General features: G+C 47.3%; 1 pseudogene; it reads right to left on the reverse strand.

Moving 5' to 3' along the window:
* Positions 1 to 303: 303 nt before the first annotated feature.
* LOC135543088 (leucine-rich repeat transmembrane neuronal protein 3-like) lies at positions 304 to 14,443 on the reverse strand (annotated as a pseudogene).
* Positions 14,444 to 17,320: the final 2,877 nt, after the last annotated feature.

A 17,320-nucleotide genomic window follows, 5' to 3' on the forward strand; every position in this document is an offset into this window, starting at 1 on the left:
TTGCGGCACAGTCGATAGCGCGCTGGACTTCGGGCTAGAAGGTCGAGGGTTTGAGGCCTGCTCCCTGCCTGTTTCATTACAATATTGTATATCAAAGTATCTAATAAATACACTACAAATGCAGAAAGTGTACATATTGAGTAATTGATGAATACATTTGTGTACAATAATTGGTGAAATTGTATAATAGCCTACTAAATGTCCTTTAAAACATGGCAATGTTTCTAATAGTCTCTGAGAGATATTTTCTTCATGTTACTGTAGTACAAGTGTACAAAAAAGGATTGTGTTGCCGAGAAGAAGTCAATCCCTTGTGATCAGAGTCAGACAAGTTGCCCTGCTCTGTCCAATGCCTTCCCCTCTTCTTCTTCTTTCTCTTCCTCTCCGCCATGACCATGGCCTCCAAAATTGTTATCACCACTGTGATCGTGATAATCACCATCTCGGCGATACACAGCTCCGTATACACATCCATCAACCTGTAGTTCACTAGTTCTGTAGGAGCATTACAGCTAAGATTATAGTAATCATCCAAGAACAGCCTTTGAACACTACTAAGCTTATGGAGCACTTTCTGTAGGTCACGATTGCAGTTCCAGGGGGTTCCTTCCAACAGGATATGGGTACTATACATGTGGATGCTTAGGAAGGTCTTGAAGTAGATGGTGCTCATCTGGTTGTGGGCCAGGTTGAGCAGGGCCAGGGAGATCATGGCGGTGAAGACACCCTCTTGGGTCTTGTTGATCTGGTTTCCCTGCAGGTTGAGGACCTCCAGGGACTTCAGCATGCAGAACACCCCATTGTTTTGGGAGACGAGATGGTTGTCCTCAAGGTGGAGCTGCCGCAAGGTGGACATGGAGCCAAAGGACCTCACCTGGATGGAATAGAACAGAACACAATAGAATAAAACCAAATAAAACACAATAGAACAGAATAAAATAAAACACAATATAATATAGTAAAATAGAACAGACTAGGATTGTATAAGTCCTGTGTCACCTTATTTGATGTTGTTCAACAAAAGTAAAAACAACCGCATCTGGATGTTATGGATGTCGTTGCCAATAAGGTTGAGCATATGTAGGCCATCCAGGTGCATGAAGCTCCTGCTGTCCAGGGTATGCAGGTGGTTGTGGCTCAGCTGCAGCTCTCTCAAAGAGCGTTCAGGCCCAGGGAGAAGCTCTCGCTCAGGGACAAGATCCTGTTTGATCAATCAATACATCAATCAATCAATCTATCCATCCATCCATCAAATTGAATTAATAAAGCCCCTTTGACATGAACAGTTGCCACAAAGTGCTTTACAATAACCCGGACCAATACCTCAAAGAGCAAAACAGAAACAAGAGCACGGTGGCCAGGAAAAAACTCTCCACTACCTGTTACAACCCAGGTCCAACTGCTGAAGGAGCTCGAGCTGGGTGAAGGCCCCGTCAGCCACAGCGCTGATGTTGTTGTCCTTTATAAGCAGAACTCTTCAGTTTGCGTTCCATTTGGAAGGAACTCTTTGGAATAAAGGTCAGGAGGTTCATAGATAGGTCCAGGTGTTGCGTGTAAGGAGTGATGTGGTGATGTGGTTGGGTAAAGAGGGCGTTAGTACAAAGCGGGGGAGTTTCAGTTCCTCGTGGCAGTTGCAGCCTTTCTCGCACGGGGTGCCGTGAGACTTGGAGTAAACCGCCATCAACAGTAGGAGACAAAAGAAGCACTGCATTTTGGCCCCCTTACACCTGTAAAAATGAGACAGAGAAAATGTGCTAACACTTAACACAGGTACAACAACAGGTACAACAACTTTAAGTACACCAGCAACAACAGTCTATTTGCATGTTGTTGTGTAGTAATTTCGGAACTGGATTCTAGATAGCGTAATGGAGTTGAGCAATATAGCCCTAAAACGTTCATGAATTAAGCTACCATTATACAAGTATCCCTGACACAACGATCTACAACAAAGCATCCATTTTGACCAAATATGGCAATTTGGCCATAATAAAATAAAGAGAAAACATGAATGCCTTACCTTCACATCTATGATGAGGAGGGGGCTGGAGAGGAGAGGGGTTTTAAAGAGATTGCTTGTAAACTGGGGCAACATCTGAGAATAAGGTGACACTTCCCTCTTTGAAGCATGAGCTTGTGGGTTACGTGATTTAAGGACAGCAGGTGTCTACAGGGGTGGAAGGGTGTGAGATGATCCACCATTTATGTAGCCTAGTTGATGAATCAGATATTTATCTGCTGAACCTGTTGAACTGCAGCGAGAAAGATTATAGTAATTCCAACCAAATCCCTAACTTAGTATCATGATTTATCCTTCAATCAATCCATCCACCTACATTAATCTGACATCTCAGTTTACCCACATTAGCCTTTTCCCGATCACCATGTGAAAAGGCAGAAATTGCTACCACATGGTGGATGCTCGTGTAGCTCAGTTGGCAAGGCCAATGGCGCTCGCATCAACAATGCTGTGGGTTCAATTCTTGGGTGTAGCTAATACAGGTTAAATGTTTTCAGCCTGGTACCCAAATGAGAAATTCTGTGGTTTCCTGGGACCCAAGCTTACAAAAACATACAACTCTATGTAAATATAGGTACATTTCATTGCCCTTATGCCCAATAACAAATGCAACATAGACAAAGAACAATTAAATGAAATACCCCATATACACAGCTACTCATGTTAATGTTTCCCCATTAAAATACTCTTACATGTGTCTAGGTAGGACCTGTTGCTGTTAAAATACAATAAATCACTGGAATAAACTGATCGACCACATCACACAGATGTAGACCATAAAAACACACACACACAGTCCTAATGATAGGTGTGTGACTGGTTGACGTTTTCAACAAGCAGGTCTATTCTGGGCGCAGTTTTTGACAGTTGAGAACCCTGACTCGCACAGGTACGTGGTGCCAAACTGGATCAGAACATCTACTGCTTTCTCAGGCAGTTTCTCAGCCTCAAAAAGCATCTTGCGTCTATCAGTGTATTCCAGTTCAGAATAAAAACGATTGCTTATATTAGGATCAGAACATCTACTGCTTTCTCAGGCAGTTTCTCAGCCTCAAAAAGCATCTTGCGTCTATCAGTGTATTCCAGTTCAGAATAAAAACGATTGCTTGTATTTGAACAGCAACAGTTTTCCCCCTCATCTTCATATGTACTGTTACTCGGGTTGCACTATCAGTAACATTAGCTAGATAGCTTGCTTTGGCTAATGTTAGCTATTAGCTGAGTAAAAGGCCAGGGGGTTGTTTGAAGAGAAACTCACATCGACTACTACTCCCCTTATTTCTGCTTATCATCACCTGTTGTACAATTACAACAATACCTTGCTAGCTGACTTATTTTTCCACTGTATTCTGCCCTGTTCTAAAATAACTCCCTGGGTTTTCCGTCAAGCTGTGGATGTTTGGTCAGGACCTGTCGTTTTAATTTGTCGTTTTGAGAGACTCATTACTAAGCACTTCCCTGCACAAAACACACTGTGGGCGCTCCTCGTTATTTCTCAACGTTTGTATGAAACCGAGAGAGAGAAACCCATCGCTGTATTTGCGTTTAATGACAATAGAACTTGTGGCTAGCTTGAGTCCATGCGATGACAGCGGTGAGTGATGGCGAGTGGGAATTACAAGCCAGTGGCTGACAGCGCATCATCTGCTGCTGAACAACAGCACTGCAGCGTGTGTGTCGCGAAGTGATCTTCAAGAAAACTGTCGAAAAAAAATATGTTTATTAAACTGAGAAGCACACGAACATCTTCCTCTCACGCAGCTGCCAAACTGAGCAGAAACACCGCTGCAAATTAGAGAGCGTACCGAACAGAGTGCAGTTGCACTTGGCCAAAATCAATTCCAGTAATTAATGAAATAATTATAAATGTACTCTGACACCTCGCGACCCACCATTAACAGGGCTGCGACCCATTGTGGGTCGAGACTCATACTTTAAGAAAGGCTGATCTAATACCCACACAGCTTACAAAAAAGGTATGCATTCACTGAACTGTACGTTGCTTTAGTTCAGGGTCCCCGTACTACACAGCTTATTCAAATAACCAACTCATCAAAAGTAGTCCGTATCTGGTGTGACCACCGTTTGCCGCATGCATCGCGACACATCTCCTTCCCATAGAGTTGATCAGGCTGTTGATTGTGGCCTGTGGAATGTTGTTGCATTCTTCTTCAATGGCTGTGCAAAGTTTCTGGATAGTGGTGGGAACTGGAAGACGCTGTCATACACGTCAATCCAGAGCATCCCAAACATGCTCAGTTGGTGACATGTCTGGTGAGTATGCAGTCTATGGAAGAACTGTGACATTTCCCGCTTCCAGGAATTGTGCACAGATCCTTGCGACATGGGCCGTGCATTATCATGCTGAAACAAAAGGTGAGGGAGGCGAATGAATGGCACGACAATGGGCCTCAGGATCTCATCATGGCATTAAAATTGCCATAGAGAAAATGCAATTGTGTTCGTTGTCCATAGTTTATGCATGCCTATACCATATGCCACCGCCACCATGGGGCACTCTGTTCACAATGTTGACGTCAGCAAACCGCTCGCCCAAACTACACACTGCCCAATACTGTTGAAATCGGGATTCATCCATCGAGGTAGAGCATTTGCCCATTGAAGTCGGTTACGACACCGAACTACAGTCAGGTCAATACTCTGGCAAGGACGTTGAGCACACAGATTAGCTTCCCTTTAGACGATTTCTGACAGTTTGTGCAGAATGATTTGGTTGTGCAAACCCACAGTTTCATCAGCTGTCTGCGTGGCTGGTCTCAGACCATCCTGCAGAAGAAGAAGCCAGATGTGGAGGTCCTGGCTGGTGTGGTGACATGTGGTCTGCAGTTGTGAGGCCGGTTCGACTTACTGCAAAATTCTCTAAAGTAACATGGGAAGCGACATATGATAGAGAATTTAACATTAAATTCTTTGGCAACAGGATTTGGATTTGATCTAGCAACCTTTTGGTTACTGGCCCAACTCTCTAACCACTAGGCTACCTGTGTCATGTCTTGTTATGTCTGTTCCTGTCCTTTCTCTTCACTCTGTCTCTCTCTGCTGGTCTTTTTAGGTTACCTTCTCTGTCTCTCATTCTTCAGCTGTTCTACATCTCTCCTAACTAGCTCATTCACTCTTTCACACCTGTTCTCTCTTCCCCCTCTGATTAGGTCTCTATTTCTCTCTCTGTTCCTGCTACTTTCAGTGTCTGATTCTTGTTTGTGTTTTTGATGCCAGAAGCAAGCTGTCGTCCCGTTTGCTTCCACCTTGTCCTATCCTGTCGGAGTCCGCCTGGCAGGTGCATCCTGCATTATACTAACGTTCTTTTTGTTCCATTGACTACGTTGGAAGAGGATTTATGCCATTCCTGTTTTTCATTAAAGAACTCTGTTTTCTGTTAAAACCGCTTTTGGGTCTTCACTCAAGTACATAACAACCTGCTGCCCCAATTGAAAGGAATACGCTTTTTGTGCATATGGAACATTTCTGGGATCTTTTATTTCAGCTCATTAAACATTTTTGTTCACTATACTTATAGAAGACTGACTGGACAGATTATAGATCATATTTAGTTACATGCCTAACGAAAAGTATGCGTGTGCAATTGATAAACATTATTGTAACAGTCCTTAAAATATATACTTTTTACTAATGTACTACCCTAATCGTGTTTGGATATCTTTACTTTTCCAATATTATTTGACTATCAATCATACTGAAACAACATCACATTACTTTAATTTCCCATATGGCTTTTCCGTTTGTAGATGGACTTAATTTCCGCCATCAAGATGTTTTGAATGACTTAAATAGAGGGAGCCAAAAGTCAAACACATAATGTCATTTTGGAGGAAAACAACAGGCAGTGTAAAGGTAGCAACACATACCTTTTCCTGCTTGTCCTTTGAAACAGTATTTGATATCCAGTGACATCCATTGTTTTTATTTGTTGTCCACATGTAAGAACAGAGAGGGGGCCGGTACTGGAAGGAGTGCATCGGTAAGCCTCCCCTTATAAGTCTTATAAACAAAGGATCGTCTCTGTCAGAGCCACAAGATTACAGCTATAAAAGACAACCTCACAGTGGCTTAAGTCAATGTAAATATCTCTACAAGTAGCCAGTAGCATCAGACGATTTGTGAATTACTGTAAGAATACCAGTGATGAATTTCTCATCCCTGCCCCGGATTGCACAGACAGACACAGTGATGGTGACGTCCCCATGCTCCACATTGCTCTTGATCTGTCCCTGAATCCCAGAGTCCCATCTGTCACTGTGGTGTGATTTAATCAGGGGTTGTCATGGAGACACCTGTCACCTGCTCCAGCCTAGCTGTGGGATACATGATTGATTAAAGACATGACAGCTGGAGAAGTTGGATTGAGAGAACGTCCCATGGAAGCTCACAGGTGCTGGGATGACCTCTCTGAACATACTCTATCATGGTTCATGGTGCTCTGTAGGGGTTGTCATGGAGACAGTCACCTGATACACATGATTGATTAAAGACATGACAGCTGGAGAAGTTGGATTGAGAGAACTTCCCAGCTCACAGGTGCTGGGATGACCTCTGAACATACTCTATCATGGTTCTGTAGTAGGATACACCTCTACACACAGTGCTGCCAGAGCTGTAGGGACAATGGACGTTATCAGTGGCAGCAGAAATAATGAGTGAATGAAATCAATATTAGATCCAGTTACCAACATTAGACCCAAACTAACAGGGCCTAAATGGGTTGTGGTGGTTGTGACGTAATGACTCCTCCTGTGCTTCCGTTTTTGACCAGCAGAGGGTATCATTCACTCGTTTACAATCAATACACACCATTCTATTTTACCTTCTACCTTTGAATTTGGCACTGCATGTAGCAACTGCTAATGCATTTTTTTTGCTGTCATGTTGATCATGTCAATTGAAGAGTGTCATGTGGTATTCAGATAGTTTCCTATCCTCATTGTATCCCAGCGCAATGGCACCCTATTCCCTATATAGAGCATTAATTCTGACCAGAGCCCTATGGTCCCCAAACAAAAGTAGTGCACTACAAAGGGAATAGGGTGCCATTTTGGACTCAAACAATGTTTGGGTTACCAGTTTGGGTCACATTTTATCAGCACATTGAACCACATTAGAATGACTGTCTGAGGACCTCTAGTCCTGTCAATGACCCTCACATACCAAGGCTCAGGAGAAGACCCAGATGCAGACAGTTTTTAAGTAACACAATTTTATTACAGGAACAGGGGGGCAGGCAAACGACAGGTCAAGGGCAGGCAGAGGTCAGTAAGTCCAGAGCAAAGTCTGTAAGGTACAGAATGGCAGGCAGGCTCAGGGTTGGGGCAGGCAGAATAGTCAAAAACCGGGAAAGCTATTAAAGGAACTAGAGAAAGACAGGAGCATGGGAAAAACGCTGGTAGGCTTAACGAAACAAAACTAACTGGCAACAGACAAACAGAGAACACAGGTATAATACACTGGGGATAATGGTGTGACACTCACAGATCCATCAGACCTGTTTCCACCAGCATGCATCAGCCTGAAAATTAGACCAGAGAGAGAGAGAGAGAGAGCAAGAGAGAGAGAGAGAGAGAGTGAGAGAGAGAAGGATGCAGAGATAGAAAGAGAGAGAGAGAGAGAGAGAGAGAGAGATAGTGGGACTCATTACACATTTGCCTTATAATGTTTGACAAGAATGAGGAACAGGGGATCCATACAGAGCTTTATGACTGAAAGGAGGACCACAGAGGAACAAACAAAAAACAATAGGTTAAAGGTCACAATGCATTTTTAAAACAACTAACTGAACCTACCAATGACCCTGTGCACTTTCACTCAACAGACAGAAGCTTATGGTCAATTTGAGCAGTTGAATTTTAAATATGTGTGGGGTCATCAGAGTTTATGGGAATGTGTGCGAGAAAGAGCTGTGAAAACAGCCACTTTGCACAGCAAGCCAAGCTGTCTAAGCTGTCCAGGCTGTCCAACAAACTTGGTAACATTTGCAGCAGTGTAACGTAACTTAATGCAATGTTATTATTCTTAGCAGTAGGAACAGATTGGGAGCAGCAGGATGGCCAGACTGAACGTTCACACTAACCGACAGATCAAATGTAGCACCTCACACAGACAGACAGTGAAGAAGATGGTGTGTGTGTGTGTGTGTGTGTGTGTGCGTGTGTGCGTGTGCGCACACGTGTGTGTGTGGAAGGAAGGAGATAATTAACGTAGCCAGTTCAGATTGTATGCGACTCATGTCGGTCAACATCCAGCCACAACAAGAGGAGTGGGCCAGGGATCCAGAGATGTGCCACTGGGACTGGCACTGGCACTGGCACTGGCACTGGCACTGGCACTGGCACTGGGACTGGGACTGGGACTGGGACTGGGACTGGGACTGGCACTGGGACTGGGACTGGGACTGGGACTGGCACTGGGACTGGGACTGGCACTGGCACTGGCACTGGCACTGGCACTGGCACTGGCACTGGGACTGGGACTGGGACTGGCACTGGGACTGGGACTGGCACTGGCACTGGGACTGGGACTGGGACTGGGACTGGGACTGGCACTGGCACTGGGACTGGGACTGGGACTGGGACTGGGACTGGGACTGGCACTGGGACTGGGACTGGGACTGGCACTGGCACTGGGACTGGCACTGGGACTGGCACTGGGACTGGGACTGGGACTGGCACTGGGACTGGGACTGGGACTGGGACTGGCACTGGGACTGGGACTGGGACTGGGACTGGGACTGGGACTGGGACTGCCATGACTCCTCCCTATGAAGAGTTTGTAGAAAACATGTCCCTCAAATACAGTACAGCCTTCCGTTAGAAGAAATGGTGATATAGGCTACAGGCTATGGAAGATTCAGATACAGCTAGAAATGCCAAGCAGCCTTATTTGTGGCAGTGTACCACCTCTCCCGTGCCTCAAATCCTACAAAAGAAATTTGACAGAGAAAGCTCGAGGAATGTCAGCTAAGGCGGCATAGATAGGACATGTCCGTTTGTATGGATATGAACGGTTAGGTTAGTTGTGGTGGTAAATAACGCCCCGTGGCACCGGGCAGCGAGCCAGCCAAGCGGTAAAGAGACACTAAGGCAGGCAGCAAGCCACGCATGACTGGAGACCTGCTTCAGCTGCGCAGCGTACGTGTTGTTGTGGCTCAACAAATTATATCCGCTGTTTGAGTGACACACACCGAACACGCAGGCCCAACCGACCCACAAACACATGCCCAGTCACGCTCGCATAACACACAACACACATACAGAGAGCTACAGAGATACACACACGCGCACACGCACACACACACACACACACAATCCTCTATTCAATTTTCCAGTCATTTATTGTTGAATGTGGGTCAGAAAGACCCACATGGCTTTGTTTTTGACTCCTCCTTATTCTATTATGCGGATACTGCAACGTGTTACATCGAGACATGTTGAATAATATGGACCGCAGTTTTCCTGCCCTGTGCGGCTCAGTCAGTAGAGCATGGTGCTTGCAACAAGCTAAGCGTCAGTACAGAGACAAAGTAGAATCCCAGTTCAACGGCTCAGACACAAGAGGCATGTGGCAGGGTCTACAGTCAATCACGGACTACAGGAAGAAATCCAGCCCAGTCACGGACCAGGATGTCTTGCTCCCAGGCAGACTAAATAACTTTTTTGCCCGCTTTGAGGACAATACAGTGCCACTGACACTGCCTGCAACGGAAAAATGCGGTCTCTCCTTCACTGCAGCCGAGGTGAGTAAAACATTTAAACGTGTTAACCCTCGCAAGGCTGCAGGCCCAGACGGCATCCCCAGCCGCGCCCTCAGAGCATGCGCAGACCAGCTGGCTGGTGTGTTTACGGACATATTCAATCAATCCCTATACCAGTCTGCTGTTCCCACATGCTTCAAGAGGGCCACCATTGTTCCTGTTCCCAAGAAAGCTAAGGTAACTGAGCTAAACGACTACCGCCCCCGTAGCACTCACTTCCGTCATCATGAAGTGCTTTGAGAGACTAGTCAAGGACCATATCACCTCCACCCTACCTGACACCCTAGACCCACTCCAATTTGCTTACCGCTCAAATAGGTCCACAGACGATGCAATCTCAACCACACTGCACACTGCCCTAACCCATCTGGACAAGAGGAATACCTATGTGAGAATGCTGTTCATCGACTACAGCTCGGCATTCAACACCATAGTACCCTCCAAGCTCGTCATCAAGCTCGAGACCCTGGGTCTCGACCCCGCCCTGTGCAACTGGGTACTGGACTTCCTGACGGGCCGCCCCCAGGTGGTGAGGGTAGGTAACAACATCTCCTCCCCGCTGATCCTCAACACTGGGGCCCCACAAGGGTGCGTTCTGAGCCCTCTCCTGTACTCCCTGTTCACCCACGACTGCGTGGCCACGCACGCCTCCAACTCAATCATCAAGTTTGCGGATGACACAACAGTGGTAGGCTTGATGACCAACAACGACGAGACGGCCTACAGGGAGGAGGTGAGGGCCCTCGGAGTGTGGTGTCAGGAAAATAACCTCACACTCAATGTCAACAAAACTAAGGAGATGATTGTGGACTTCAGGAAACAGCAGCTCTGTACCATCACTCATTCATATATCCTTATGTACATATTCTTTATCCCCTTAAACTGTGTATAAGACAGTAGTTTAGGAATTGTTAGTTAGATTACTTGTTGGTTATTACTGCATTGTCGGAACTAGAAGCACAAGCATTTCGCTACACTCGCATTAACATCTGCTAACCATGTGTATGTGACAAATACATTTGATTTGATTCCTGCTGTGGCCACCCAATACAAAAAATGTGCACATGCATGACAGTAGGTTGCTATGGAGTATATTATTATTACACGGTATACGATTGTGTGGAGACCTCTTGTGTGCTATTTGGCAAAGTTATGCAACAGATCCCACTGGTTCATGCGTTCAGCTTCTGAGTAATGCTTTTTTTGGAGAGGATTTCCTCAAACCTGTGAAACTAATGTAGTGTTAGGTAAACTCAGGAGTAAATTGTTTGTGCAAACATGATTTAACATGGGACTATGGTATTAGGTGGATTATGGTCACAGAATGTGACTCTTTCACATGGTTTTGGCAGGAAGTCCTAGCACTTGCCTTGATTGTGCAAGGTACGCACGCTCGCACGCACGCACGCAGGCACACACACACACACACACACACACACACACACACACACACACACACACACACACACACACACACACACACACACACACACACACACACACACACACACACACACACACACACACACACACACAAACAAACAGGGTTTTAATGTTACCTTACATAAGTCTTAATCTTTAAGGTTTTATCTACGCTGTCCTTGGAGGGAATTACACAAAATAAATCATAAGTAGATAAGATCAGAATAACAACCATAGCAGAACAACAGAGGACCAAGGAACATTTGCTCCCTCTCAGAAAGCCTTTGATAAAACCAAGAGAGATTCACTTCCCCTTGGCTAACCCAGATGGTCAGTGAACCTGACAATTCAGAGCAAGATGACACACAGAAATGGACTGAGATGGAAGAGAAGGAACTGAGGTGGGAAAACTACCAGGAGGGAATTTTTGGAGAAAGGTCACTGTGGTGATGGGGTAATTCATACATAAATATTTGGATGTGTCGTTCTGCTGACGAACAGGCTGCATCCGTGCGTCAGAGGCTGATTGGAGAGACTGGCTCAGTGTTCCTTCTGGGTTGAGAGGCAGAGAGAAGACAGAGCGGGAGAGAGGAGTAGGGGAGAAGGTAGAGGGGACAGAGAGGGAGAGATGAATAGGGGAGAAGGTAGAGTGGACAGAGAGGGAGAGAGGAGTAGGGGAGAAGGTAGATGGGACAGAGAGGGAGAGAGGAGTAGGGGAGAAGGTAGAGCAGACAGAGAGGGAGAGAGGAGTAGGGGAGAAGGTAGATGGGACAGAGAGGGAGAGAGGAGTAGGGGAGAAGGTAGAGGGGACAGAGAGGGAGAGATGAATAGGGGAGAAGGTAGAGTGGACAGAGAGGGAGAGAGGAGTAGGGGAGAAGGTAGATGGGACAGAGAGGGAGAGAGGAGTAGGGGAGAAGGTAGAGGGGACAGAGAGGGAGAGATGAATAGGGGAGAAGGTAGAGCGGACAGAGAGGGAGAGAGGAGTAGGTGAGAAGGTAGAGCAGACAGAGGGAGAGAGGAGTAGGGGAGAAGGTAGAGGGGACAGAGAGGGAGAGATGAATAGGGGAGAAGGTAGAGTGGACAGAGAGGGAGAGAGGAGTAGGGGAGAAGGTAGATGGGACAGAGAGGAGAGAGGAGTAGGGGAGAAGGTAGAGGGGACAGAGAGGGAGAGATGAATAGGGGAGAAGGTAGAGCGGACAGAGAGGGAGAGAGGAGTAGGTGAGAAGGTAGAGGGGACAGAGAGGGAGAGATGAATAGGGGAGAAGGTAGAGTGGACAGAGAGGGAGAGAGGAGTAGGGGAGAAGGTAGATGGGACAGAGAGGGAGAGAGGAGTAGGTGAGAAGGTAGAGGGGACAGAGAGGGAGAGATGAATAGGGGAGAAGGTAGAGCGGACAGAGAGGGAGAGAGGAGTAGGTGAGAAGGTAGAGCAGACAGAGGGAGAGAGGAGTAGGGGAGAAGGTAGAGGGGACAGAGAGGGAGAGATGAATAGGGGAGAAGGTAGAGTGGACAGAGAGGGAGAGAGGAGTAGGGGAGAAGGTAGATGGGACAGAGAGGGAGAGAGGAGTAGGGGAGAAGGTAGAGCGGACAGAGAGGGAGAGAGGAGTAGGGGAGAAGGTAGAGGGGACAGAGAGGGAGAGAGGAGTAGGTGAGAAGGTAGAGCAGACAGAGGGAGAGAGGAGTAGGGGAGAAGGTAGAGCGGACAGAGAGGGAGAGAGGAGTAGGTGAGAAGGTAGAGCGGACAGAGAGGGAGAGAGGAGTAGGTGAGAAGGTAGAGCGGACAGAGGGAGAGAGGAGTAGGGGAGAAGGTAGAGCGGACAGAGAGGGAGAGAGGAGTAGGGGAGAAGGTAGAGGGGACAGAGAGGGAGAGAGGAGTAGGTGAGAAGGTAGAGCAGACAGAGGGAGAGAGGAGTAGGGGAGAAGGTAGAGCGGACAGAGAGGGAGAGAGGAGTAGGGGAAAAGGTAGAGGGGACAGAGAGGGAGAGAGGAATAGGGGAGAAGGTAGAGTGGACAGAGAGGGAGAGAGGAGTAGGGGAGAAGGTAGAGCGGACAGAGAGGGAGAGAGGAGTAGGTGAGAAGGTAGAGCAGACAGAGGGAGAGAGGAGTAGGGGAGAAGGTAGAGCGGACAGAGAGGGAGAGAGGAGTTTGGTAAAAGGTAGAGGGGACAGAGAGTGAGAGAGGAGTAGGCGAGAAGGTAGAGGGGACAGAGAGGGAGAGAGGAGTAGGGGAGAAGGTAGAGCGGACAGAGAGGGAGAGAGGAGTAGGGGGAGAAGGTAGAGGGGACAGAGAGGGAGAGAGGAGTAGGGGGAGAAGGTAGAGGGGACAGAGAGGGAGAGAGGAGTAGGGGAGAAGGTAGAGGGGACAGAGAGGGAGAGAGGAGTAGGGGAGAAGGTAGAGGGGACAGAGAGGGAGAGAGGAGTAGGGGAGAAGGTAGAGGGGACAGAGAGGGAGAGAGGAGTAGGGGAGAAGGTAGAGGGGACAGAGAGGGAGAGAGGAGTAGGGGAGAAGGTAGAGGGGACAGAGAGGGAGAGAGGAGTAGGGGAGAAGTTAGAGGGGACAGAGAGGGAAAGTTGAGGGAGGGAGAGATGGGAGGACAGGTAGAAAGAGGGAGAGAAGGGAGAGAGGTGGAGAGAAGGGACTGACTGTGTCATCAAGGCTAAAACCTGCTTCATGTCCATTCTTTCATTTTTCTCTTATTAGTTTTTTTTGTTGTCCTTTATTAGATTAGAAAGTTTAATAGTCACATGTACAGGGTTGCAGATATAGTTACAGGGAACAGTGGAATTCTTGAGGGGGGATGTCTATAGGGGGAGCAGCCGGGGGGTAGCTGACTAGTGGTGGCTATTCAGTAGCTTGATGGTCCGGGGGGTAGAAGCTATTGGCCAGTCTTACACGATGCTCCTGTAATGAGTAATGGAAATGGGGAGAACAGGCCATGGCTGCGGTGGCTGGGGTCCCTGATGATCATCCTGGCCTTCCTGCGATACCTGGTGTTGTAGGTGTCCTGGAGGGCAGGCTGTGTGCAGCACCCAAGCGCCTTGCGGTCCGACAGAGGTGGAGTTGCTGTACCAGGCTATGATGCAGCCCGACAGTTTTCTCTTCATGATGGTCCTGTAGAACACTGTGAGGGCCCTCGGGGACAGGACACATTTCTTCAGCATCTTGAGGTTGAAGAGTCGCTGTCGTGCCTTCACCACGGGGTGTAGGTGTGCTTTGACCATTTCAGCGCCTCTGAGACGTGTACGCGAGGAACTTGACGTTTTTGACCGTCTCTACGGCGACCCCGTTGATGAGGATGGGGACATGCTGAAAGGAATTTTATAATATCTGTACATTATACGAACACCTGTAATTACAAAAGTACAATGATTCATGTTTGGCTTTCGCTTGAGATTAAGAGTCAGCGGTAGACACTTCAAATCAAATCAAATCAAATTTTATTTGTCACATACACATGGTTAGCAGATGTTAATGCGAGTGTAGCGAAATGCTTGTGCTTCTAGTTCCGACAATGCAGTAATAACCAACAAGTAATCTAACTAACAATTCCTAAACTACTGTCTTATACACAGTGTAAGGGGATAAAGAATATGTACATAAGGATATATGAATGAGTGATGGTACAGAGCAGCATAGGCAAGATACAGTAGATGGTATCGAGTACAGTATATACATATGAGATGAGTATGTAAACAAAGTGGCATAGTTTAAAGTGGCTAGTGATACATGTATTACATAAAGATGCAGTGGATGATATAGAGTACAGTATATACGTATACATATGAGATGAATAATGTAGGGTATGTAAACATTATATTAGGTAGCATTGTTTAAAGTGGCTAGTGATATATTTACATCATTTCCCATCAATTCCCATTATTAAAGTGGCTGGAGTTGAGTCAGTGTCAGTGTGTTGGCAGCTGCCACTCAATGTTAGTGGTGGCTGTTTAACAGTCTGATGGCCTTGAGATAGAAGCTGTTTTTCAGTCTCTCGGTCCCAGCTTTGATGCACCTGTACTGACCTCGCCTTCTGGATGATAGCGGGGTGAACAGGCAGTGGCTCGGGTGGTTGATGTCCTTGATGATCTTTATGGCCTTCCTGTAACATCGGGTGGTGTAGGTGTCCTGGAGGGCAGGTAGTTTGCCCCTGATGATGTGTTGTGCAGACCTCACTACCCTCTGGAGAGCCTTACGGTTGAGGGCGGAGCAGTTGCCGTACCAGGCGGTGATACAGCCCGCCAGGATGCTCTCGATTGTGCATCTGTAGAAGTTTGTGAGTGCTTTTGGTGACAAGCCGAATTTCTTCAGCCTCCTGAGGTTGAAGAGGCGCTGCTGTACCTTCTTCACGATGCTGTCTGTGTGAGTGGACCAAGTTTGTCTGTGATGTGTATGCCGAGGAACTTAAAACTTGCTACTCTCTCCACTACTGTTCCATCGATGTGGATAGGGGGGTGTTCCCTCTGCTGTTTCCTGAAGTCCACAATCATCTCCTTAGTTTTGTTGACGTTGAGTGTGAGGTTATTTTCCTGACACCACACTCCGAGGGCCCTCACCTCCTCCCTGTAGGCCGTCTCGTCGTTGTTGGTAATCAAGCCTACCACTGTTGTGTCGTCCGCAAACTTGATGATTGAGTTGGAGGCGTGCGTGGCCACGCAGTCGTGGGTGAACAGGGAGTACAGGAGAGGGCTCAGAACGCACCCTTGTGGGGCCCCAGTGTTGAGGATCAGCAGGGAGATGTTGTTACCTACCCTCACCACCTGGGGGCGGCCCGTCAGGAAGTCCAGTACCCAGTTGCACAGGGCGGGGTTGAGACCCAGGGTCTCGAGCTTGATGACGAGCTTGGAGGGTGCTATGGTGTTGAATGCCGAGCTGTAGTCGATGAACAGCATTCTCACATAGGTATTCCTCTTGTCCAGATGGGTTAGGGCAGTGTGCAGTGTGGTTGAGATTGCATCGTCTGTGGACCTATTTGAGCGGTAAGCAAATTGGAGTGGGTCTAGGGTGTCAGGTAGGGTGGAGGTGATATGGTCCTTGACTAGTCTCTCAAAGCACTTCATGATGACGGAAGTGAGTGCTACGGGGCGGTAGTCGTTTAGCTCAGTTACCTTAGCTTTCTTGGGAACAGGAACAATGGTGGCCCTCTTGAAGCATGTGGGAACAGCAGACTGATATAGGGATTGATTGAATATGTCCGTAAACACACCAGCCAGCTGGTCTGCGCATGCTCTGAGGGCGCGGCTGGGGATGCCGTCTGGGCCATGCACGTACTTTGTACGTGCATGAAGAGGTCAACTGTACAAAGGTAATATGCCTGTTTGTTGAAACTATACTTTCAGTTCCTGTTGATACTATGCTCCATTCTTACTTCTGCTAGCACATGATAGTAACAGGAGGAAGAAGGATTGGGAAACTAATTGCAAATAACAATAATCTGAACTCCGCCTAGCAGAAACATCTTTGTATTAGCAACTATTAATTATGAGCTTATATGGTATTAAAGTTATAGGTTATCACCCTGGGTGGGGTGAACCTCAGTTGGGGATAAAAAGGGAAAACACCATTGTGAGAACTGAGTGTCTTGCTTGCAAAGTGCTGTAAGTGTATACTCCGGGTTGCAATTCTTATTAAACAAACTAACCTCTGACTAAATAAGTTTTCCTGTGGTCCCTTGAGTGCACATAGGGCAGAAATCTCTAACAATGCCCAGCCTGGTTCAACCTAAAGTCCACGATCAGCTCCTTTGTTTTGCTGACATTGAGGGAGAGGTTGTTTACCTGGCACCACGCCATCAGAGTGCCCTCACCTCCTCCCTGTAGTCCGCCTCGTCGTTGTTGGTAATCAGACCTACTACTGTCGCGCAATCAGCGAACTTGATGATGGAGTTGGAACTGTGTGAGGCCTGGCAGTCGTGGGTACACGGGGGAGTACAGGAGAGGACTGAGGACGCACACTTGCGGCCTAATTCGCCAGGAAGTCCAGGACCCAGTTGCATATGGAGGAGTTCAAACCCAGGGCTGTGAGCTTGGTGGTCAGCGTAGAGCACAGAACCAACCAAACCATCCTTTTGGTTGGTAGCTAGGGAAGTTAGGTCATTGTCA

Source organism: Oncorhynchus masou, chromosome 7, assembly GCF_036934945.1.
Source record: "Oncorhynchus masou masou isolate Uvic2021 chromosome 7, UVic_Omas_1.1, whole genome shotgun sequence".
Taxonomy (NCBI): domain Eukaryota; kingdom Metazoa; phylum Chordata; class Actinopteri; order Salmoniformes; family Salmonidae; genus Oncorhynchus; species Oncorhynchus masou.